The sequence below is a fragment of the Acanthopagrus latus genome, chromosome 1 (assembly GCF_904848185.1).
Source record: "Acanthopagrus latus isolate v.2019 chromosome 1, fAcaLat1.1, whole genome shotgun sequence".
NCBI lineage: Eukaryota > Metazoa > Chordata > Actinopteri > Spariformes > Sparidae > Acanthopagrus > Acanthopagrus latus.
Window position 1 is genome coordinate 13,257,364 of NC_051039.1, and position 24,965 is coordinate 13,282,328.

Consider the following 24,965-nt stretch of genomic DNA (forward strand, 5'->3'; position numbering starts at 1 on the left):
AACAATGCTGATTGCCTCAGGAATAATGTTCTTACTACAATAAACAATCAAGCACTTCTTTTCCAATGAATTTCAGGCTGATTACATGCAGACAGACGTGCCCAGCAATGAGGATATCTTTAATGATAAATCAGAGTCTTTTGACACTGGCTTCCTTCTCTTTCATTATAAAGGCATCTGCTTTGTCTTTTTATTTGATCACCTTGTCTCATTGTTAGTTGAATAATCCATAATTTATCTCAGTCATAAAGCACAAATGCCAGACATTCTCTGGTAGTGATTTATATCTGGAAATGAAATATTTTTACATTTTGAAACATCATTTCACCATTTTCAATTTATGGATGCAACTAATTTAAACGATCACTGCAAGAATTGATTTTCCTTTTATTTTGTGATTCATTAAATCAGTGTTCAGTCTATAAAATAACAAAAAATGATTAAAAACAGCCTGTTACTATTTCCTAAATTGTAATTGCTATTTGGCATCCCAAATACTAGGACCAAGGTATTCAGTTTATTGCCATATTTGACAGCAAGCAAAAGTTTAGCATTATTTGCTTTAAAATGGTCTAAACGATGATCAAACTGGATTAATTATTTGATCACTTTATTGGCTCTGATTCAATCTTGTGTAGAACAAAATGACTTGATCAATTGATAGTGAAATTAAGTGTCAGTAGCAGCCCTTGTGCCAGTCCTTTAAACTTGTCTCAGTTTTTCAAGCTCCAGTATATTGCCACTGTATGTCACAGTGTTTTATCAGCATTACATCCGTTTGATCTGAAATCTGATGCTTCTGGCTGTTATCTGTCCTAGACATACGGTGTCTATACTTTGCCTTAGGGACCTGTCACTAGATGGAGACATTAATCTAAAAGACATACAGATCTTGACATGAGGTCTTATGTACTATGCAACACAGAGCATCAACTGTGTTGTCCAGCAATATCTCATTTAGAATTACAGACATCCTCAATTCCACTTGAATCACAAGCACTGATTTTTGTCTATAGCAATGTCAGGCATTTGAAGTTGAGTCTTTTGTATCCTCATTAACTGCTCGGCTGTGTTTTCCTTGGCAGGGTAGTTAGGCTGTGCCTGTTGCTTAGCAACAGAGGAAAAATTCCCCCCTTCTGGACTGCTTGGCAATGTTAAGGTAGTCCAAAGAGGAGCAAAACGGTCAACAATTAAGTTAACTTTTCATGGCCAAAACACACATCAAAGAGGAGCAGAGAGCGTATGTCAGAGCCAGAGTCAATATTGCTGTGTGTGTGTTGACATGCTTGCATGCCTGTGGTGTGTGTGTGTGTGTGTATGTATGCAGGTGTATCTCACACTCTAGCTTAGACAGAGAGCATCTTGGCATCTTTCAGCAATTTGGAAATCAGTACATGCATGTAACACATCGCATCTCGTCTTTTGTGATTACTTGTCCTTCGTTTCCAGAGATGAGCCATTTTAAATAAAGCTGACTAATTAAAATGCATTATTAATATAGTGTACGCTTGTGCACATTTACACATAACATTAGAGGCTGACTAAGAACAGAGGGGCAGAAAAAAAAGGCAGTTTTCTGTTTTCCAGTCTCTTTGCCTATCTCTCTCTCTCTCTCTCTCTCTCTCTCTCTCTCTCTCTCTCTCTCTATCTATCTATCTATCTATCTATCTATCTATGAATCTATCTCGCTCTCTCCTTCTCTGCCAGAGCGGACACCTGCTGGCTGAGTACCAGTGATACTGACTAATAAATCCTGACAGCTTCTCGCTGGAGCCAATATTAATGCCCGACTACCTGGCAGGCCAACCTGTGAGAGTGTTTCAATAAAGCAGTCTACCCAGGGCTTCTTATTTACCGACCACAGACAAGCAGATTAAGGGCTGGCAGGATTTTTGTCCCCTTTTCACCACAGCTTTGAGGTTAATTACCAGTCTTAGGCTCAGACACTCCTGATTTGCCTTCTGCAACCAAAATGACAGTTTTCTACCCAGGTTGCTGTGTAAAATGGCCGGCTGGTGTAATTATGGCAAAGTTACAATTTTTGTTTGTCTCATTTGTTTTGTGGCTTTTGTCAACAAAGGTTAAGAGGAGGTTAAACCTGCTCTTATTCAACTTTCAGCCTCCTTTGCCTGGTCACACCCCAAACACACACATGCACACATACACACACACTCTTTCCCTGAAAGCCTGTTTGCTTTTGATAATATCTCATTGAGGTAGCTCTTCATCTCATTTGACATTCCTATCACTGTGTGCTGCTGCAGGCCTCCTGGGTTTGCTGTTCCTCTGAGTCTCTGCCATCACAGGCAGCTCTTGAATTGCTCTGCAGCAGAGAGCTGTGCAGCCTCAGTTCCTTTTCTTTTAATTCACCTTCTCTCACCCTTCTTCTTCGTTTCTTTTTATTTCTTTTTTTCATCTTGGTGGGAATTTGAGTTTCAGGAGTTGGCTGATGAGCAGGAAAAGGAGCATCAATTATTCAGAGCAGGGCTTGGTGCGAGTTATCATAATGCATGTTATGTTGGCCACCCTCGCTCAAGTCTGACTTCCACTCCACTTGTTGTGTTCCACAAATCTGTGCTCTATTTTTAGAAACACTCAAATTTGGTGCCCTGTATTTCTCCTGTGTTGAGTGGTGAAATCAGATGTGAGTTAACAGATACTCAAGGTTGAGAGAAGGCTCGGACAGTAGCCAGGAATGATTAGATTTATCTTGCAATCCAAAATTAAAACCCAGTGGGTGCCAAATGTGTGTAGATTTCTGTTTAGTGAGTTAATATCAGATGGCTATCCACCACTATGGCTGGGCAGTTAATTACTATTACACCGTTTGGTATTATGAGACTATAGATCATCTTTATATTGTGATATAACTTCTGTAAGTGGCAGAAGTGTCGCTCAACACGCATTTCCAAGGTGTTTTTGAGGCAGCCGTAGTGCGCACCCATACCAATGGTATTTCACCCATTGATGCAACGTAACCGTTTGGCCGAAACACTACCATTATCCTGAAATTAATTTTTCTATCCTTGTGAATCATAAGCAAAGTTATTATGAAATTGTGTGGATGAGAAGAGGGTCACGCCTGCAAGCGGTTTAAAAGGCAACCTTTCAAGCTACACCAATATTCTTACATCTCACACAATAGGTTGACAAACGGTGTGATGGCACGTGTGGTTAATCATTGAAACTGCCCTGAATCACAGATGTCCAAAACATCCAGTAACAATACGATAATTAGTAAAGTACTTTGGAAACAATACATGATGAACTAATACAAAGCCATATACCAAAACAACCAACTCATCAACTCCAAAATGATACATTCACAATTATGTTGAAGTCCTCTGCTGACCTCTCATACAAAAGCATGCACTCATGCAGCTGCATCTCTTCAGTTTTTCCCGTGTTTACCTCTCATCACTCCGTGCCATTTATATTTGTCATTCAATGTGTCATTAGTGGTGGTACGCTGATAGCATCAACACAGATTATTGCTGGGTTTGCTTTGATTCGTCTGAGACATTTTGATGGAAGATTACCCGTGATTACAGGAAGTGGCATTTGAATGTGAGGCAGGAAAAAACACCCCTCTCACTCTGCTGAATTCACAGTCTGTGTCAGTCAGTTCCAGTTACACTTCCACATGTGTAGGCAGAACACACACACAAACGTGCACGTGCGCGCGCGCACACACACACACACACACACACACACACACACACACACACACACACACACACACACACACAGACAAACAAGCTTAACACCACCTTTGTCAGCAGTATTGGCTTACTCCCCTCACTGCATCCCCCGCCCTCATGCTGTGTCTGCCTGAAACTACTGCAGCATGCTCCAAAGCTCTTCTGGGCGCTCAAGTAAATTCTTCTGTCTAAGCTTCAGGCCCATAAGAGCACCTGTTGTAAAACTGTGGATTGTTTATATGTTGCCTTAGCATGTGGACGGTCACCCGCAGTCAAGCACTGTTGGATCACTTTGTGCCATTTGTGTGTTAAGTAGGCATATTTACCAAGCATGACCTCTCTTGAATCGAGTGCTGTGTCTCATACAGACGAGCCACACATGAATACTTCAGCACAACTTTTAAGTTAGCAAAATACTTATTTTATTCCTGATTAAATGCCAAACAGTGGGAGTGCTAAACAGTTCAGTTCAAGTTCAGAACATCATGCTGTGTCTTTTTCCCTTTTTCAGATCTGTCTGCACTTAAAACAATAGCTGCTAGAGCTCTGTTTAAAGTCTAATTATCACAATAAGCGAGTTTGTTATACTCTTAAGTAGTATGAGTCAGAGTGAGGTGAATGATTAGAATCCAAATAGGCATGATTGACATCAGCTTGGTATACAAGTTTAACTGTTGACCAACACCAACCACTTAGCGCTTGAGTGTAAAGAAGGCATGTTAATTATTCTTTCAGACTTTTTGAGCCTCTTTGCTCATGGGTGGTGAGATCGGCCACCTGATGCGTATCCTATAAGAATGTGCATTTATGATTATCGTATGCCTTTGATCTGTGTGTGTTTACACTGTAAGTTAAAGCTCCCAGTAGTGCAGAGCAGAAAGCATGTCCTATATCTCTACCTGCAGCATCTAGACATGGAGATTGGAAATAACACATGGGGTACCCACAGTCGGGGGTTGCATAAATTTCTATACAGAGACATCGAGCCTTTGCTGAGATCTCTGCAGCAATTATAACAAGAGGGAGGGCCCCTGTTTCGTTTTATGGTGCCGCAGCAAAGGGCTTGGAGTGCACCCACTGTCTCCTGGCATGCCGCTACTCATCAGTGCTGCAATAAATCAATTTTCATCCTCACACAGCCCCATCGACATGCTATTCACCTCCTGCTCCTTTTTCCTCTTCACTTCTGTACTTTCACGTGGCTCCCTCTCCTCGGTTGCTCCTTTTGCCGCAATAGTTCTCAGCCCTGAACAGGGGCATGGGGAGGCTGAAGTCACTTGGACCTTGCTCCTCTTCCTTCTATCACTCTCTTAACTCATGTGAACTGTGGGTGGGTGTTATCGCGACAATGAAATGCCAGATTGACCTCAAGCTGATGTTCGTGCATGCACTGTCCGAGAATGACTCATGAATAGGCTGTCTGTTTGCATACATGTTTAGTAACATCTCGCTTCATGTACGCTGAGCGTGCAATGATATCATCCAAGACTGCAGAAGCTTGTGACACAGAGGGCAATAAAAAAGCAAAGTGCTCCGACATGAAAGAGAGTGAGAGGTAGTCTTAGAGTTGTGTCTGTCAGGTGGAGTTTCAGCAGAGCATCCAAAAAGAGAGAGGAAACAGCGGTCCAGGTCCTTCTTTTTAAATGTCAGCTGAGCTCCAGCCTTAGGACAGGTGCTGAATGAGAGCCATTCTCAGTGGCTTCTTGTGTGTGAATGGCTTTCGGTCAGCTTTGATCTCATCTCCATATTAACCTGAGGGCACTTCTTGATATTTGGAACCGACACACACAAAGGCACACACTCCTCCTGTAGGATCATGTTCAAAGAGCTTCTGTTAGTCTCAGGAAAAGCAAGAGTAGGCATTGTTTATGAGATCAGGAGACAGACGTTAAAAAGATTGAGTTTTTTTTGCATTTGTTCTTGTCTGCGAAAATCTTCATTTGTCAAAAGTAATATCAAATAAAGTCTTTTTCATACAGATATCAACGTGTCTTTTTGAAGACATAAGATTTAATAAATCGTCCAATTATGTAACCATCTACTTCCATTATCGATCAGTCTTTAAGTTATTCTTTCACATTTTCGAACCGCTACCTAGTCCATGAAATATCCCTGATATACCCATCACAAATCCAGGGAGATATCTTTGGATAGATGATAATAATTTTACAGTGATTTAAAACAGAAAATTGGCAAATCCTCACATTTGTTCAAAGGATATTTGATGATGCTTAATTTTATTTTGCATTGATCAGAACACATCATTTCAGGATTAGACATTAGTCATTATTCTCTTTTAGAAAGTAATGGGTGGAATATGTTCCAGTAGACCCCTTTGCTTATTTGTTTGTTGCCTGTAATGTTCAGGAAAAAAAGTTAGGTTATTGTTGTAAACGATTTTCAGTGTGAGACACGGAGCTATACGTAGGTTTTTCCTAACATTTACTTCATTCTCTCTACTGGGTTTTAATCAGACCTTTCAGACGTTGACTGAATTCTAAGCTCACTCCAGAGTTTTCGTCATACACATATTTTCCAACACTTTAAAAGGCAAATTATATTTCGAGCAGCTATGCCTCTCCTTCACTGTTCCCTAAATGCTTTGGGAATGCTCCTGAAATATATAACATTTATTTATGCTCTTATACATCCATAAAAAAGGCAAACTAGCGAATAAAATCCTTGCAAAGTACCTATTTGTTTTTGTTCCCTCACTACCCAATGGCATAACAACAACAATGTCTCACTGGCAAATGGGGCTTTAGCTTTGATATAGTGGTGTGCTAACTTTCTCTTCCACCAATCCAGCTAATCTGAAGTGAAATACATCTGTCATATAAATCCTTACACATCCCTATGAATAAGAATTTGGCAGTGTTATCTCTCCAAGCTATTGGCAAGCACCTTTGCTAAACACTTACCGAGGAGTGATCACAAATCTTCTTTAACCGAGGTCCCTGCAAGATTGCTTTGCCATTCTCACAACTGCCAGTCTTACACCCTTTTTATAAACTACATCTTTAGTGAGCACGACTGCCTCTCCCTCTTCCCTTGTCTGCTTTAACCTTTTTCCTTTTTAAAAAGCTTTAAAAGGAAGTGGCTTCTCATGTTTTAAAACAAATCTTTTCTGATGACACCTGCAAGAAGAAAACTGTGCTGTTGGAGCAGTGCACCAACAAACATAGTCTAGAAATACTAAAGTGTGGCACATAATTAAATACATATTTTAGCTGAGAGTATGGGCCATACATTAATCCCACACTTGCACAACCTGCCAAGCAGCTCACCAAGTTAAATATCCCTATGGCCCATTTAGCATAACAAGGCCCATATTGTAAACAGTAAACAGTGCCTGCACTGCCTGTCTCATTTCAGATTCCCTCCACTAATGTACTGGTTGTGAAGAAGGTAAACAACAAAACAGCAACACTTGCATACTATGATGAAATCTAATAACATGATCTTACAGAAAAAAACGTGTTCATTGTTATATGTAAGTGAAATGTTTTGTGGTTGTGTAAGAAATGCATTTATCTTGTGGTCCCCATCGCCCTGTTTAATACTTCATCTAATACTACATATCGTGATATGGCATTAGTGTTGTCTTTTCCTGGTTTTAAAGGTTGCATTACACTAAAGTAATGTTATTATCAGACTGTTGTACTTGTTCTAAATACTTTCCCTATAATTTTCTCTCAATATCACAAAAGCTTATTGATCTAAAATATTGTGGTATGATGTGCTTTTGAGGTTTAACTATCTCAGTGTTTTGACAGTGTTTTTGAGCATGAATTAGGTGTTGCGCCGGATTGTCTTGGTGAGGAGTGACCTGAGCCAGAAGTCAGTCTACCCTCCAACCCCTCACCTACACTCATGAACGTTGGGTAGTGACCAAAAGAATGAAATTGTGAACACAGGCAGCCGAGTTTCCTCTGTAGGGTGGCTGGGTTCAGTCTTACAGATACAGTTAGGAGCCTGGACATCCAGAGGAAACTCGGAGTAGAGCTGCTGCTCCTGGCATCAGAAGAACCCAGCAGAAGGGGTCCAGGCATCTGATTTGGATGCTCTCTCAACTCTTTGTAGGTTTTCTGGGCACAACCAATGGGTGGAGACCCTGGGGCAGATCAGAACTTATTGGAAGGATAAAATATCTCACCTGGTCAGGTAATGTCTCAGGATTCTTGAGGAGCTGGAAAGCATTGCCAGTGAGAGGGATTTCTGGACATCCTGTTTTGCCTTGTGCCACTTCGATCTGACCCTGTTTGAGCGAATGAAAATTAATTATTATTGTGTTTCCTGTTACAGCCTAGAAATATTGATATTTGTTACCATTTTCGATACAACATTGACTGCATTAAATGTTCCATATTTCATATTTCATACATCCATATTGTGACACCACCACCAGTACTATTGACAGGTTTGATTGCAACTTCATGTCACAGCCATCAAAACACACATTTTATCATACATTTTTGCTGTTAAGATGGGTTGTTGGATTGAAGGTCTGACGTGATAAAACATAATGTGACATGATATATTGCATATCGCAGGAGATTCCTTTTTCCTTTGTCATAGCTATCTGCCATGTAACTCACAATAAACCTGGACCAGTCCTTACGGTGAAAGCAGAGGGCTGTCATAAAAGAGATAAATGTCCTCAGCCCTGTGGTAGATGGCGAGGCCATATCAGACGACAGTTTAACCTGTATGCCAGTGTGACATATCCAGCTTCTATCTCTGCCACAGGAGGCACTAACATTTTGACAGCAGTTGTTTGTCAGTCTTAACCTAATGAGATTGGACCTGTCCAGTGGTTCACAAGCCCATCAGAGCAGCACACTGGTGAGGCACTGTAAATGCCTGTCATCTGTTCTTAGATAGTTGTGGGAGACATTGTTTACTGTACAGGGAAAAAGCTGAAAAGAATGGTGGTCAGTTTTACAGCATTTGTTCATGACCGCAATTTTGTTCCCTTCGGTATATAAAGTAGACCTACTTTGATATACTCGCTCCTCATATTCATAAACAGAGTGCAGTTTATATGCTTCCCCAAAAGTATTGGTTTTCTGCCATTTGCTGTCATCTTGCAATGTCATGTTACTCCACATAATGCCAAAAATGAAAGGAGAGGTCAGGCATTATCTAGGAGGGAGAAATAATTGATTCTTAGATGCATCATGATGTGGATGTGGACGATTCTGAATCGATTAACAAAAGTCAAAAATGGATTTTCTGAATGATAATTGACAGCGTAATGTTGATGGAACACAAGAGGTGGAACTTGTAAATGTGGAGGTGCAGCGCCCGGACAGTCGATGGCATGCACATAACAAAAAAAAAACATGGGATGGCTAAGCGCAACACTCAACCAGCAGCCTCTGCTTTCAAAGCAAGCTTGTGGAAGCATTTTGGCTTCTTTGAAGTTAGAGCAAAAAAGGACCTGGACAAGAGCTGTACCATATGCAAGTTGTGTCGAACTAACCACATTAAACATTTCCACCCAAAGGAGGAAGAAAACAATTGGTTGTAGTTGCTTGCAACCAGAGGACCATTGAGCAAGTGATATCAAATTTTCCACCCAACTCGGAAAGAGCAAAGCGAATTCCAACTCTATTGCAACTTTGATTTCCAAGGACTTGCGACCGTACGTGTTGTTGCATTTCAACACGTGCAAAAAGTTGTGTGACAATGTGTTGAAATGCAAGCCGTAGAAAGTAGAATAGCGTTGGCATATGCTCCCTATTACTCATAACAGGAGGATTTTGTGATCAGAGAAGTCTTATTCTTATCTTCGACTGAGAGCAGCTTTTTCTTTAATGAAACATAGAGAAGAAAAATATATCTGTTTATTTTTGTATTGTCACTGACCAAAAGTAGTAAGTATACATAGGTCCATAATGTGTTGAAATGCAAGCTGCATTGATTATTGCATTGAAAGCTTTTTTTATAGGCTACAGTATACTGCTTTACTCTCAGGGATATGCTCATTGCCTGTAACAGGAGGATTCTGTGTTCAAGTCAAATCTGTTTGTGACAAAGAAAAGCCTTTTCTTTAATGTCAGAGAAGGTTATCAATCTGATTTTTTTTTTCATTGATCATCACAAAACTAGGAAGTGATTAGCAAACTCGGATTTGATTATATTTGATTTATTATTATTATTATTATTATTATTATTATTATTATTATTAATAATAATAATAATAATAATAATAATAATAATAATATCAACAATAATACTACTACTGCTACTACTACAACTAATAATAATAATAATAATAATAATAATAATAATAATAATGATATTTGAAATCATGCATGGAAATATACACAAAAAACAGTTGCATCAAGATGCAGTGATAGTCACTTTAGAATTGAATCATTGAACTCAGAATCGGAATTGAATCGTGAAGTGCCAAGAGATTCCCACCCCTAGCATTATCTTACTTGTTGCCAACAAAACCCACCTCGGGAGCTCATCAACAATGTATTATCTTGAGCTAAAATGTATGTTTTTACTCTGGTTTGAGTAGGTTTCGCAAAAAATGTGTGCCTTTCTGTGCTTCAGTACAAACAAATGGGCTGGGAGCTGAATGCGTACCTGCCGACATTAGGTTGGGAAAAAGAGCAAGATTTTCTGGGATATTTTCCAATGTGAGACACATGAGACAGAAGGCAAGTGCCAATGAAGGTGAAAGTCTTGCACCAAGTGTAGTCCAGCACTGTGTTATGCTCCTGATCTTGATGCACCCCCAGATCCTTCCAATTTTTCTCCAGCATCAGCTGCTCTGATGGTTAATTCTCAGTGTATAATGTAACTAGTAGATTCAATTGGATGTTACCTAAACACAAATCCTGCTTTGTCAGCCTCATATCTGACGTATGGACAGACTCGAGCTCGGGACTAAATGCTAAAGTCAGTATCCTAATGTTCAACAGGCATAATGCTTGTAGTGTTCTACATCACAGTTTGGCGTGTTAGCAAACAATAAAGTTAGTCCAGAGGAATATAAGTGGCAGCAGCAATCTTCTCCCCATCCGATAGTTGTTGAGGTAGAGAGGGTGAGGTAGTTAGGGGGTAGGAGGCAGGTGGAGGTGTCAGGAGGAAGGATGACAATGTCTTCCCTTAGTTCAACCAGCAGCAAGCTGCTCCTCTGTACTTTCAGCTGTTCCTTTCCACTCTCTTTTCTTTTACTTTACTTTACTCTTTTTAATAAGAATTTAATTTCAATTTTTCTCTCTCCACTTGTCTTCGTCTCGTCCTCCTGCTCATTAAGTTTGTACTCTATCATTGTTTTACCCTCCCTCTTAATCTATTGCTCCTCATTTTCCATCTTTTCTCTGTTACCCTCTCTTCTTGTTCCCCCTTCTCCTGGGAAAAAAAAGACAACGGTGTATTTTTTTTGTACCTTACATGAAAAAGCTGATTCTGAAGCAGTCCTACGCAAGCTGTTAGAGTCCAACAGGTCATTATTGTGTCGTAAAGTGATGATCTGAGGCAGCTTACCCTGCAGCTGCTCCTTGCTCCTCTTCAGCTGGATTTCCATCAGAGACAGCTGGTACAGGGAGTCCTCGTCAGCTTGGCTTCTGACCTGCTTTTTTAAAATTCCTGTTGCGAAGAGTCCATTCTTTTTTTTGAGCTCCTCTTGCAGCCGGCCCACCTCACCCTGCCTGTGTGTCACCGACTCCTGCTCTTTTCATTCGGCGATGAGCTCCTAAAAAGAAAAAAAACATGACCTGTTAAGATTCTACAGGTCATTATTGTGAAGTGAAGTGATTATCTGAGGCAGCGTAGCTGCAGCGGGTTGGAATGGATGAGGCGCTTCTCATGAGAAAATCTGCACCTCGTCTGCTCTTCACTCCTTTTCAGCTGTTGCTCAATATGAGCCAGCAGGTTCTGGGTGTCCACGTGGGCTCTCGTTATTTGCCGCCTTTTCCTGATGGCCTTTTCTTGAAGAGTTTCAAGTCAAAAGACTTTAAGTTAGTAACTTGTGTTTTGAAGTTTTGAAGTGGTCTGTAAATTGAAAGAAACATTTGAAGTCTAACATTGAAAATGAAATTTTTAAAACTTGCTGAGTAGGGAGCGAACAGCATCTTTTTGAGCTCTTTTGCTGAAAACAGCCTGCTGATGCTATGAGACTGTGTTTTAAAAATAGAGAAAATTACACGAAGGCAAATCCAAGCAAATGGGTCTTGAGCTGTTTTTTCAAGACGTCCACTTCAAAAGCACGGTGTCCTTTTGTGTTAGGCCTAGATCGAGGAGGTAAAACCTGAGTGGAGTACCTTAAAGATATGCTGGTGACATAGGACCTCTCTCTTATAGAGGCAAGTTACAGAGATCTATAAATGATTACAAGAACTTTAAACTGGATTCTGTTGGATGGGGGGCCTTTAGAGAGCAATCAAAATGGATGTCACGTGAGACCCTGGAGAGAACCTGCTTAGCAGCAGCATTTTGGACCACTTGCAGAGGATCCTGAGGCAGTTAAAAATGACATCTCATAATTGGCGCCTCTCTCATAACATATATATATATTAGGGATCGACCGATATGGATTTTTCAGGGCCGATACCGATTATTGATAACCAAGCGAAACCGATAGCCGATATGTATAACCGATATTTATTTGCAGTAAAAATGAAAATTTTGGTGTCAGAATTTACAGAAACACACCTGGGATTAGAATGAATACAGTATACTGTTTGTTTACACTGAAAAAATGTCCTTTAATTTTTAATTTTTTCACATAACATGAACATGAACACATAATCTCAACTAAAATGCCTATTTTATAGATATAATAGTTACTTTTCAGATGAAAATTTTACATAAAACAGCAGGAGTAAATAAAGACACAACTTTCAGTGCTCACCAGAGTTTTTCACTTATAGTTCCTTATTTATTATTATATTTATTTATTTAGAGAAATGAATTCATATTCTGAATCTCAGAACATTACATGTACACTATTGTGCTTAGAACTGTATGTCATATTACATAAGAATAAGGCACTTGGCAATTGTAAATGCAAACAATAAAGGCTACTTTACACACGTGGGTTCTAGACGTGACGGTAAATTTATTGATTGAAAAAACTTGTGCTCTCTGCTTGAGTCATTGAAATGGCCCATCATTTCCCTGGACTTTACGAGTGACCGGCAAAAAGACGAATATTTAACACATATTCTGTGTGATCATTGTGTAGTGGCAGCATGAGCACCGAGGGAGAGGACACGTTAGTGTGTGGTGTTAAACTTATAGGCTATAATGGCCTCGGGTGTTGTTTATTGACAAACCAGGAGCCGCCCCACGGGCTGAGACACGTTAGGAGATTAATTATTCCCACAAAGTAATGATAACCGTAAGGGTCTCCTATTATTATTGTGCATCTGGCCCCTGCTCTAAAGCGGCCGGTCGTGTCAATCATAATGTAGCGGTGAGCCATCATTAAATAGCCTATCCCGTGTTGAAGTTGTGAAAAGTTTGATCTCAACAACTTTTTTTTTTTGGTTGTCGTGAGTGATGCTAGTCCTATCTTGCAAAGTCGTATGCTTGATGCGACTAGACAAGTAGGTTGGTGAAATGTCGACTCTGGGCCTGAATGTTATCACTAATATTGATCAAGGCTGTGGTATTTTTAAAACTTCATCAAAGGGCTTTGAAACTTCGACTGACACTGCCTTACCTTTTCTGCTGGAGCAGCCACCGGAGCAATCCTCTGTTCTCCTCTGTGTCTGTGGCACTGCACGTAGAGGCTTCAGTGTTGATTGATTGGCTGTCACTGGCTCACTTGTGCCAAGTAGCCAATCAGTGAGGGATGTGGGCGGGACATTGTTACACAACCAAGAGAGTGGTGACTTCAGGCAGAGACGGCTGCATCAGAGCCGAAGGAGCGCATTTTAAAATACATTAATTAATTTTATCGGTTATCGGTGAAGAAAACGGCCGATGCCGATGATCGTAAAAATGCCAAATATTGGCTGATATTATCTGCCAAGCCGATAATTGGTCGATCCCTAATATATATATACACACACACACACACACACACACACACACACACACACACACACACACACACACACACACACACAGATGCATATATGCAGCCAGGGAGAGAGGCATGAGCACAGATGTCATTCACCCAGATTCAGGTTATAATCCACGCAATCATCAATTCAAATGTCGTATCTTTATTCAAAACTACAGATAAGTTAAAAACTTAACATTTTTCGTTTTTTTTCCCCTCTGTCACAATGCTGTGCTCATGCTGGTTAGGGTTCAGGCACAAAAACTGCTTAGTTAGGGTTCAAAACATCATTATGTTTTGGCCAAAAATGTCATATGAGGTTACTACAAAAACATTAGGCAGATTGATACTTTGCTCAAGATGTCACTATGTTAAGGGAACATGGGATCTTCTTGCCATTTTGCATCTTTACCAAGCCTCTGATAAATAACCTAAACTTTTCTAAATTCACTTTCCTGTGATTGTCTTTTTGACACTCATTGTGCTTGCCTGAGCTGCCAAACCAATCTGTGCTGTACCATATGATTTGTGCTGGGCTGCGACATTGTTTTTATTAGTAATACCTCTACTAGTTTAGATTGGCCACAGGCTCTCTGCCGTTTCTGTGTCTGACGTCCTGCCTGGCTCGATCTGCTCTGTGCAGATACGTTGATATGGTGCGAAGCTTATGACACATGAAAAGTTTTGTTTTCAGAATAAGGGCAATACCTACAATATTTGTAAAAACTGACATAAAATTAAATAGTTTAAATCTAGAATAAAGTTAATGTTGTGCATGTAAACATAATTATTGCCTGTGAGTGTCAGTGACTTTGATCCTTTCATAGGATTTCTTGGATAAGAAACACTGCCCGCACTGCCCTTTTGTAAATCAGAGGGGAAATTTTGTTTTGACTATAACTCTGTTTTTTTGTCAGTGCAGCAGAGGTGATACAGATTTACTTTCACTGCCCACACCAATGTAGAGCAACTAGACACAACAGCAAGACAGCAAGCTCACCCCCAATCCTCCTTAACACTGTCAGAAACCGTGCCGGATTTATCCGATGTCATGCTGTGTCCCACCGGCTCCGAAATTCCTTTCCATAACCATTAATCTCACTGTAAAGACGATGAAAATTCTTTACTCTCTCTCCTCTTTTTCTCTCTATGTCGGCCTTCCTGTCTCATATGTATTCCTTCATGACCTCCCTCTCTCCCTCTCTCCCTCCCTCACCTCCCCTTCACTTTAAGGCCCGTTACACTGAGGACACTGGAGATAAAGTCTAAATATCTGACGCCATTTTTATTTTTCATCTCCCCCTGAGGGCTCTTTGTCAGCTTCTTATCAGAATGTCAGGCCTCTGCTTGAGTAAGTAAACAAACATGCAGCAGCAGAAATGATGTATCAGAGAACTGCCACTGGTTGGGGATGAGCTGTCAGTCGCTCTGTCGAGCTAATGATTACTGTTGGGTGCTGTGGGAATTGAAGGACCCTAATTCAGGCCACTTTTTTTTTTTTCTTCCTATTGCTGCTATGGTTTTACTCATGCATGTGCTGCTGGATGCTCATTGTCTAGATTCTTGTTACTTTGTCGGTTGGTAGGTCAGAACCCCAGCAGCATCGTACTTTGTAAGGTTCATGAACATTTCCAGCACTCAGCCAGTCAAGTACACAACTGATCACAAAAAAACCCTGTTGGACTCATTGGACATCACTGTCAGTGACAAACAGATGCTGTACTAACAATAAATTAAGCTGTAATATCGAGCCCTGTGAATCACATTTTTCATTAATTTTGACTGGCAAGATTTTTTTTGTCAGTCATTAAGATTTATATTCTCATACAACTGAAAAAAAACCAAAAAAACAGGCGACCACTTTTTGCATTCCTCAGTCCATTGTGGTTAAATGCAGGCCATTAAAAGATACTTTTGGTCTGCATTACATACATTAGCACAATTTTGAGGTATCTGTACTTTCACTTACAGCAGTTTTAAGGACATTTAATATCAGATACTACTATTTTGTATTCAAATAAACTGATGTTTCCTCACTGTACCATCATTTTAACTCAAGTGTGACTTGTTGGTGCTGCTTACAATACTGCTTTAAAAAAATAAATAAATAAAAGCATAAATTAGCTGCGAAATCCTTACATTTGGGATGCTGGACCCAGCAACTGTCCTTGCCTCTGAACTATCCATCATCCTGCTGCTTGTATTGTTTTCATCTGTCAGTTGTACAGTTAATTGTTGACAGTACAACATATTATATTATTATACTTCAACTCTTTTCTCAACGCAGCGTTACAAAAAAATCTAACTGAACTTCTTGTACAGTAGAGCTGTGCAGTTTACTGTGATACCTCAGTTGGTTTTGTCACTGTGACCAAAGGCTGCAATCAGTCAGCCCCTATCAACTAATAACATCAGAAAATTAGTGCATGACCAAACCACATACTGTATATCAGATGTTTGAGTGGTCATCGGTCGCTGGCAAATAGATCATATAAACTAGACCAATAGAAATGTCCTTGCATGATGTAACTGATGGAAATCAAAAAATGTGACAGTTTGTCAACAGCTGGGACAGGTGTTGTTAATCTGCACATTTAGGTCTTTACTTACACAACATATAATGAGTGAAAGTCACAGGAATAGCAGTTGCAACTTCCTGGTATTGAACTCAGAAAGTACCAACAGCCTGATCTTTGTCATTTAACAGATGTTGGCAATTAAGGATTGCCATCCAAATGCTCCAGTAGGTTTTAGCTATTTCCTTCCCCTGAGGCCCTGTGCTGTGTTACCTCTTTCAGAATTCTCCCTAAAACTCATAATAACCAGAAAGAAACTCTACTATTTCAGAATGCTGCAGTAGCTGAATCATGGTCTCAGCGGTGTCACTGATTTGTAATTAACAAACTATTTTTTAAATTGTAAAATCAAATATTCATGCTTGTAGACCAGTCTCTCTGCTGTTGAAGCATAAACACAAAATGGAGAATGAGGAGGGTTTTTAAACTGTGAGGTTCGCCTCCTTGGGAGAGTGCATGAGATTTTTAGGAGGGGAGGAGGGAGAACGATGCTGCAGTCATACTGTGTAAGGTGCTTAAAATAACACAAAGGCAGTTATTGTAGTTTGGCCCATGTTTCTTGCTTGGCAATCAAGATATGATTTGATATGATTATTTATACACTGGCATCAAATATGTTTATTTATAATATATGATATATCTGTCCCCTTCCAGTTTGAATGTTCAGCGTCACAACTTCATGTCTCTGCATGATTGCGTTTATCAGATGAATGAGGGTAAGGTGACCAGAAACTAGCCAACTGATGGTGAAAAACATACTTATAGAGGGATGTTGACAGACAGATGCAATGTATAGACATCATCTTTCAAGATGAAAGTCACGCCGGCACAGGGAAGGTGGACCCAAATGCATAGGACGGCAGGCAGGGCAATGGATGAGGTTTTTTAACTGGATAACATTAATACAATGAAGAGGGAAACACAAAGGAACATCAGGAAACAGGAACAGCAGGATAATGGAAATCAAGCAAGATGACTCAATGACTGAACAAAGGCCTGGACTTGAATACAACCTAAGGGAATGAGGTGTAGTTGGAGTACAGGGCAGAAACACAGGTGAGACTAATGAACGGAAAACAATGTTGTAACAGGGAATGGCTGGAAAAGGCTGACAAACACTGGAAAGAGGAAAGAGCTAATGAGGGAGATGAAGTGAAAGCAGATAGCAGAAGAACTCAGGTAACAGGGCTAAGGTTATTAAACAAATACAAGACAGGTGTGGAGGCTGGTGGAGAAAAAACAGGAGGGAAAATAGAAATACTGGGAAAGGGGAAAACACACAAACATACATACAATGAAACTGAAATGACAGGACCCACGTTGGCTTTTACAACTTTGATGGGACAAACAACATTGAAAAAGACTGCGTGGTGTGCTAGAACTGTCTGCTGGTAAAGTGAAGTACAGGGGCAATGCAACGGCCAAGCAATCCATCCAAATTGTTGTCATCCTGAAAATCTAGTTTGTCATTATTTTTTGAGAGAAATGTGTGCTTCTTGTACTCAATTTTCAAGACATTACGTTGGAATGTGTGTCTGTTAAAGAGGAACTATGCTAAGAGTAGGCAGTTTTTGTATATTATTACATCTCAATGTCAAATTCTGTGAAGAGTCAGAGAGTCATGCTATGAGGGGTCGAGGATAATTCTGAACAAATGAGTCTTGAGTCTTTTGTGAAAGATGGCAAGTGACTCAGCTGTCCTGACATTGGTCAGGAGATCGTTCCACCACTGAGGCGCCAGAACAAAGAAGAGTCGTGACTTCACTTGGCAACCTTTGTTTGCACTCAGCGATGACGGTACCAGCCGGCCAGCTGATGTAGTGGAGCGAAGTGCTTGTCCTGGGGTGTATGGTCTGACCAGTGTTTGGATTTGGATGGGTGCAGTTCCGTTGACGGCCTTGAAGGCCAGCACCATCGTCTTGAATTGGAGGCGGGCCGTAACAGGAAGCCAGCATCCCTTTTTAGGTAGAAGCTCCAAGGTAAGGGCGGCAATGTGCCGGCCTGTCTTTCTAAAACTGAGGCGTAATATTCCTCCTTTTCCAAAAGCCGCCTCTGAGGTAGGCTTAAACATGTGACATGACGTGAAGCTCGAAGTTGGGCTGTGAACCATGACAACAAATTTGTCTTCAAAATAAGAGCTTTACATTGCACCCCATTGGAGTTTAGAACTGAGTTCTTAGCGGGGGGCTTTTAATCTGAAAGTAGTGACCGTCCTTAGCTTGCCGACACAACAACAAGCTAACACAACCAAACAGCTACAGAGACTGAGGAGACGCTAGCTTCTCCTGGATCTCTGCGGCTGTCCAGTTGTTCATCTTGATGTCCGTGGATGAAGTGATGAACTGACTGCTGTGATCAGCTGTTTCTTGGATTTAAAAGTCTCCGGCTGTGTGTTGCACAACAGTGCAGGTCATTGACACCTCTGCCCACCTCACACAGAGGCCGGCACATTTCCGCCTCTTTTTTAGATAGCAGGCGAGGCGGAAATAAGTGCACCCTCCAAGGCGGAAAATCGGCGGACCAAACCAGACCCCCAATTTGCCGCCCTCTGTCTAAAACCGTGGACTGAGCCGCCAAAAGGACGGGCAAATTGGCGGCTTGGTGCTCTGTCTAAAAACGGCTAGTGAAGGTCACGGCGGTGGGGTGAGAGAATTTGGGTAGATTGCCTTGTAATATATTGCTTATTGTGGAATTGCTGTATCCTGTTCTTATACTCATTGTGTCAACACATTGTAACTTATCCTGAGTTACTCTGATTTCCAAACCTGTTGTTTGCTCCAAAACTAGTCTGACTTTCAAACTAGACTAAACGAGGTGATACAGAGCACCAATGAAATACACATCTTTTGTGCTGAACCAACACCCAGCAGTCGATCAAAAGTGTTGAAAAGCACAATGGTGGTGATGGAGTTGCACATCAGTTGTTTATGTTTGCGGAATATTACATCCTATAACCCACACGATTTTAGGAGATTTAGATGTAATTTGTGGTCCCTGTCCTCCAAACACGTGTCCTGTCACAGGTGGGTAAACCAAACATGCCAGAGCTGCTTAGATGTCTTCAGTATCTTGTATCTTAAGCTGCTGTAGCAGCTCGCTATAATCACAGGCAGCCTATGAGTCCTTGGTTATGCTGCATTCAGGCAGCAATCCTTCACCCATTGTAATATCTGTCAAAGAGAAGGAGAGAGGAGGGAGCTGGGCGGTATAAATAGCGAGTAGCTCACCTTTGCATATGTATGAAACTTCTGTACGCAGCTCACACGGTCACTTATTTCTAACTTGGAGAACATTCTGAATTTGCTGGAATATTATTCAAATCATAGAGCTCTGTGAAACTCAGACATTTGACTGCATTGTATGAAAAGTGGACTTGCCGTGGGTGTCAGGCTATAATTTCACTCGATGTGTTTCCGGTTCCCTGCAGCAGTTATTGACTAGGGGGAATAAAAGAACTCAGCTTATGCAGAGATATCTTATAATTGACAGCAAATTATTGTTTAGTTTTAGTAAGAATAGATTCAGTATGCAACATTATATAAGATATGGCCTAATGGATTTTAATGTTAATGGTATTTGAAGAGGCGGTGTCCTCTTAACAATAGGAAATGAATTGGCTTTCTTTCTATCTCATGTATGTGGTGTAAAACCACGTGCAGAAGTGTAATGTATACCTGCCAATGATCATGAAGATGAATTAACTTGATTTAGGATGACCCTCTTGTAAAACCGTTTAAAAGAGTCATTAATATTATGTGTTTGTCACTTATCTTTTTTTTAATGCCTCAATTAGCACAAATTTGATTAGTGGCTGACCAAATGTCACACTAATGACTGTAATAAAATGAATGTGAACCACATTGTAAATGAAATATGCAGGTTACTTCCAGCTGTTATCCAGCAAACTGGTGCATTTAGAAAACTGCATTAATTGTGTTGTTTTACGGTCACAATGGGGCAGTCGAACAAGTCATAAATGCAATATAAACATCTCTCCTTTTTAGCTCTGTCTTGGTTTCCGCAAACTCCTGAGGAAAACATTTCTGGCTCTTAAGTTCCTAAACACTCCACTATGTCCACCAGCAGTAACTGAGTTTGTTGTTCGGTGCTTGGCAAGCAGTTGTAAAATTAGTCTGTTGGGGCAATTTTTTTGCAGCTCCCTGCTGTGGCTTGAAAAAGGTCGATGTGGCTGGATTTTTCAACCTGGAAACTCAAAAATATCGATCTTTAAATCACAAAAAAGCTCCATAGATCTGAGGGAACTGCAGAGTTCAGTGATAATTCTGTGTGAGCTGTTCACCTAAAGCGAAACCTTTCACATTTCACAGAGACATTTGATTTATTATTTAGAAATGCTAAGTCAAGGACTGGACTTGGTTAGTATCTTGAAGATGCTTTGTGTCTCAAGGTTCAGCAGTGGTGCTGTTTACCAAGGGATCTTGAGAACTGTGTAGAAAGAACCAATATATTATTGTGGCAAGAGGCAACTTTCCCCCCTACCGTTACCAAGTGGTATAACTTTTGACTGTGCTGTTGTGAAGGCAACAGAATCATTTTCTGTTGGCCTCAGTCGCAAATAACAACACCACAAAATTGCTTAGCTATAGCGAGGCTTTTAAGGATCCAGTGTAAACGCTGATGGTGTCATTATTCTGTATATGTTATATTGTGCAATTAACATTTACTTCATAATGATCTGTTGAAGCAGAAACGTTTTCTATTGCAAGTTAAAGTTAGCACAAAAGTGCTGAAACACAGTTGAATGGTCAAAACAATCCCATCCTCACCTGAGTGTGTTGGGGGTGAGGTTGTATTGTTGTATAGACGACCCTGACTGACACCTTGGCCTGTTCTCACTGCCTGTGTCCTCATTACTAGTCTCCTAGCTGTTAAAGTTTGTATAAAGAATTGAAACCTGCTGGCCCAGTTCATGACCTTGCCAGACCAATACAGTTTGATAAATTGCATTCATCTGACTCTTGATATTATTTATCACACAGCAGGAACCGTTACAGTGCATAACTTTGGCATTACCGATGCATTAATTTGCATTCGCAGTTCCATCATTTAAATTTGATTATTCTTTCCCACAGACAAAAGCAACACATGTTTCTCCCTCTTTTGATAATTACAGCCTATAAAAAAAATGTCAAATGCTTGGCAAATCATGTTTGAGGCACCTGTTCTCAGTTTTGGAAGGAACAATTTGTCTAAGACAAGAGGCATGCCACAGGCATGAACTGAGGAGAAGCCTGAAGCAGTTTTATGCAGCTGTTATCATCAGTTAGAATTATTTCATCAAAACATGTCAGAAAGAAGTGACAGCAGACACCTGGTCTTCTTTGATCCCCATCTGCCTGTTGGAACTATGCATTTTTTTTTCGACGAGTCACTGCATTAAGTATGATTGGATTTCATTCATATTCTCAACTCACTTAATCCTTTTCATGATTGCAGAGGAGGTTTTTAGCATACTTCAGGCAAAAAAGGAGTGAGGCTCCTTGATAGTGTTCTTCTTTTAACACCCTGCTACCATTTGTTTTGATCTGTCTATATATATGTGTGTGATAATCTGCAGAGGTTTACACAGTTACGAGCCTCTAATATATGTTTATACACTGTTTTGAATAATTAAGAAGAAAGCAAACACATTTTACTTCCACTTTGGTAGGAGGTAATTTGTAATTAGGCTACAGCAAATACAGTAAGATACACAGCTCAGCGTGTGCGTTGTGCAAAACAATTGAGCACAAAAGAAATTGGCTGCAATTTTAGGCAACACCCCTATAATTTCATGTAAAAGGTTGTAATTATGTACCACGACAATAAATATACCACTTGCAACTTAAAGATAGCTTAAAGATAGTTGCTTACTTAATAACTCTTTTGTATTAACGTCTTTTGGATCTTTATTTTATCATATTAGAAACCTGGCCATGAAGATGACATTTAAGGCTTTAAATAGCAGCTTCCTTAATTGCACCGGCTGCCAAATAGCATAGGATTACACAGAGAAATAACAGGGGGTGGCAATGATCTATTATGTGTGAGAATGTTGTGACATTTAAGCATTTTTTTTGTTTTTTGTGTTTTCAAGGAATGGATACCCAGAATTTTGGACATATATTGAGTAGGTCAGGAAATAAGTAAAGTGCTATCCAGAGCTAGAGTAAAATTCAAGAAATACATTTCAAAGCAATAAGTACATGCCAAGCATGTCAAACTACAAAAGCATCTTCATGTTGTTTTCCAACCTAAGTTGAAGTAGCCACTTTCATCCACTAAATGACAAAAGGAAGTGTCTGCAAATGTAAAAAAAATCACGTAAGTGATGTTACTTTCATGCGCCTTAATCATCCGCATATGCTTCTCTGTAGCTTGAAACCAGAGGCATGTTTTCGATTGCAATGCCTGCATCACAGTGTTTGCAATTTCACAGCTACTCGTCTTCCTTCTGTCTAACGTTTTTTTTTTTTTTTTTCAAACAGCACCATCATCCACTTGCATCATTATGAAACAACTACTGTAAATCATTGTCAGCTTATCTTTAAAGTGGAATACAGATATTCTTGACTTCACCATTTCCCTTTCTGGCAATGTTTTTTATTCATGTATCTTGTGCACAATCAGTTATTATTTTTTGCTTTGACTCGTCTGTTGATCTTTTGTAATGTAAATGCCTCAGCACCACCAATTGGCACATATAGTTTTGGTTTATAGGCCAAAAAACATGTTTTGTAAGATCAGAGTGACCTTGACCTTTCAGCTTTGTCCCCAGATTGTCCCCTCAAAGCGTTTCCTAGTTATTGTGTTACGAGAATGGGATGGAAGCGAGATTGCCAGTGACCTCGACCTTGCACCTTTGACCACCAAATTCTAATCAGTTCATACTTAAGTCCAAGTGGAGGTTTTGTTAGATTCTCTAATAGCTGTGCCTGTTTCCCCTCGCCTTACTAACACGGATCCCAATGAAAAAAAACTCAGAGCTGCATTTGCTATGAGTCATTTCACACAATTGCCCGTTGGAGATGATGTTTACATTACTTTATTACCTTGGTGTGCTGTCTGTCTCTCATATGATGCAAATTTGATTTCTAAAAAAAGTAATGATAAGAACTGGATACAGTATTTGTGTAATGTTATTATAGATAGGTAATGTGACTGATGGATCACATTCTGTCACGCATGGTAAGCAATCAAATATTGAATCTGTCTTCACATAGCAAAGCAGTAAGTGGGCCACTTGGTGTGTCAAAAATAACAGCTGTATTTTCTTTCTTTTCTACTGGCATCAATGCCTGAGTGAAGTTCTAACTCAGCAATATATGTATCACACTTCAAAGCCCCTACTCTGTGTTTCTTCGCAGGGTTGTCTGACCTCAGAAGACTTGGATCAGTATACATGAAGAATAGCTCACAGCTGCACCTGACGGATGTAATCCCCCTTTTATTTTAAACATCACAGTTAGATCATTTTTGTCCCAGTATGACTTTTCACTATGGCATCAAAAGATGTTCTATCTTGCCAGAATAGAATATGAGGAGGCTGCTGTGAGTATTCCCCTTCCTCTTCTGCTCTAATTTAAGGGTATCACATTGGCTAGTATGCTTTGAACATACTGGTCTTACAGTTGAACAGCATCAAGGCTGAAAATGTCTTCAGTAAAATGGCAAATATACGTTGTTGTTACATTACATATGTACAAGTTTTCAAGCCTGTGACACAGCCTAATAACATCTATATATAACAGAAAATAAAGTCAACATTTCATGTGCAAATGGCATCACTTCATGAATGCTACCCACAAGCAGTGGGGATTGCTTGGCTTTTGTGTGCATATTGTGCATGTGGCTGCAGTGTATGTGGGCATGTGTGCCCAGAACTGTTCTACTCTTCATCAATATCATTGCCCAGCCCTTACTCCGACGTGCTGAGACCACCAGACCTCCCCTCTTATTTTGCCATAGAGAATTAGGACTTATTAACCACTGGGTGGAGCTGTCACACTCTCTCCATTTTTTTTTTTTTTCTCTCGCTGCCTCTGTTCTCCCCCTGTGCCTTGCACCTCTTGCCTTTCTGTTTTCCTCTTTCCTGGTTAAGATTTCACATAGCAACAAGGCTTTTGGCACTCTCGGCCTGTGATTTTTTTTATGACCCTGTCCCTCCACTTGAACCACTGGTACCTCGGGATATTTTTAGTTTCAATTCCTATTAAAGGATATGTACACCCAACAATGAAAATTCAGTCATTATCTACTCACCCTCCAAGTCAGATGAAGTTTTTGTCCACAAAACATTTTCTGGAGCCTTGCAGCAAAACGGCCTCAGTGCATTCTCTTTAAAAAAATGAAGAAAATGGGGAGTTGTTTTAAAATGTGAAAACGACCGGCAAAAAAACCTGCATAAAAGTCTTTGAAGCTCCAACATTATTTCAAAAGATGTTATTTACACCCTTGAAATGCGGCGAAGCTTGTGCATCTACTTCAGATGGGTTCTAGCATAGCAGCTGTCGTGACGTCTTCTGCTTAAAAGGTGCAAGTAACCTCTTTTTAAATCACATTTGGAATTTTTAAAACAAGTCACCATCTACTTAAGGTGTTTAGTACTGCATCACTGTTTGCTGTGCAGCTCCAGAAAGGTTTATGGGACTGTGT

General features: G+C 40.2%; 1 protein-coding gene and 1 long non-coding RNA gene across 27 annotated transcripts in view; one reads left to right on the forward strand and one right to left on the reverse strand.

Moving 5' to 3' along the window:
* The window catches only part of LOC119022406, a 231,860-nt gene that overhangs the window by 28,193 nt on the left and 178,702 nt on the right, over positions 1-24,965 (forward strand). The gene's annotated exons all lie outside the window — the stretch shown is intronic.
* LOC119022448 lies at positions 4,100-24,659 on the reverse strand. Of its 2 annotated transcripts, none has more exons than XR_005075939.1 (4): positions 24,573-24,659; positions 11,211-11,418; positions 7,858-7,959; positions 4,100-5,507 (listed from the first exon to the last, which is right to left on the reverse strand). It is a non-coding gene; the product is annotated as an uncharacterized LOC119022448 (long non-coding RNA). The 2 variants fall into 2 exon arrangements; XR_005075938.1 differs by lacking the exon at positions 24,573-24,659 and adding an exon at positions 13,390-13,441.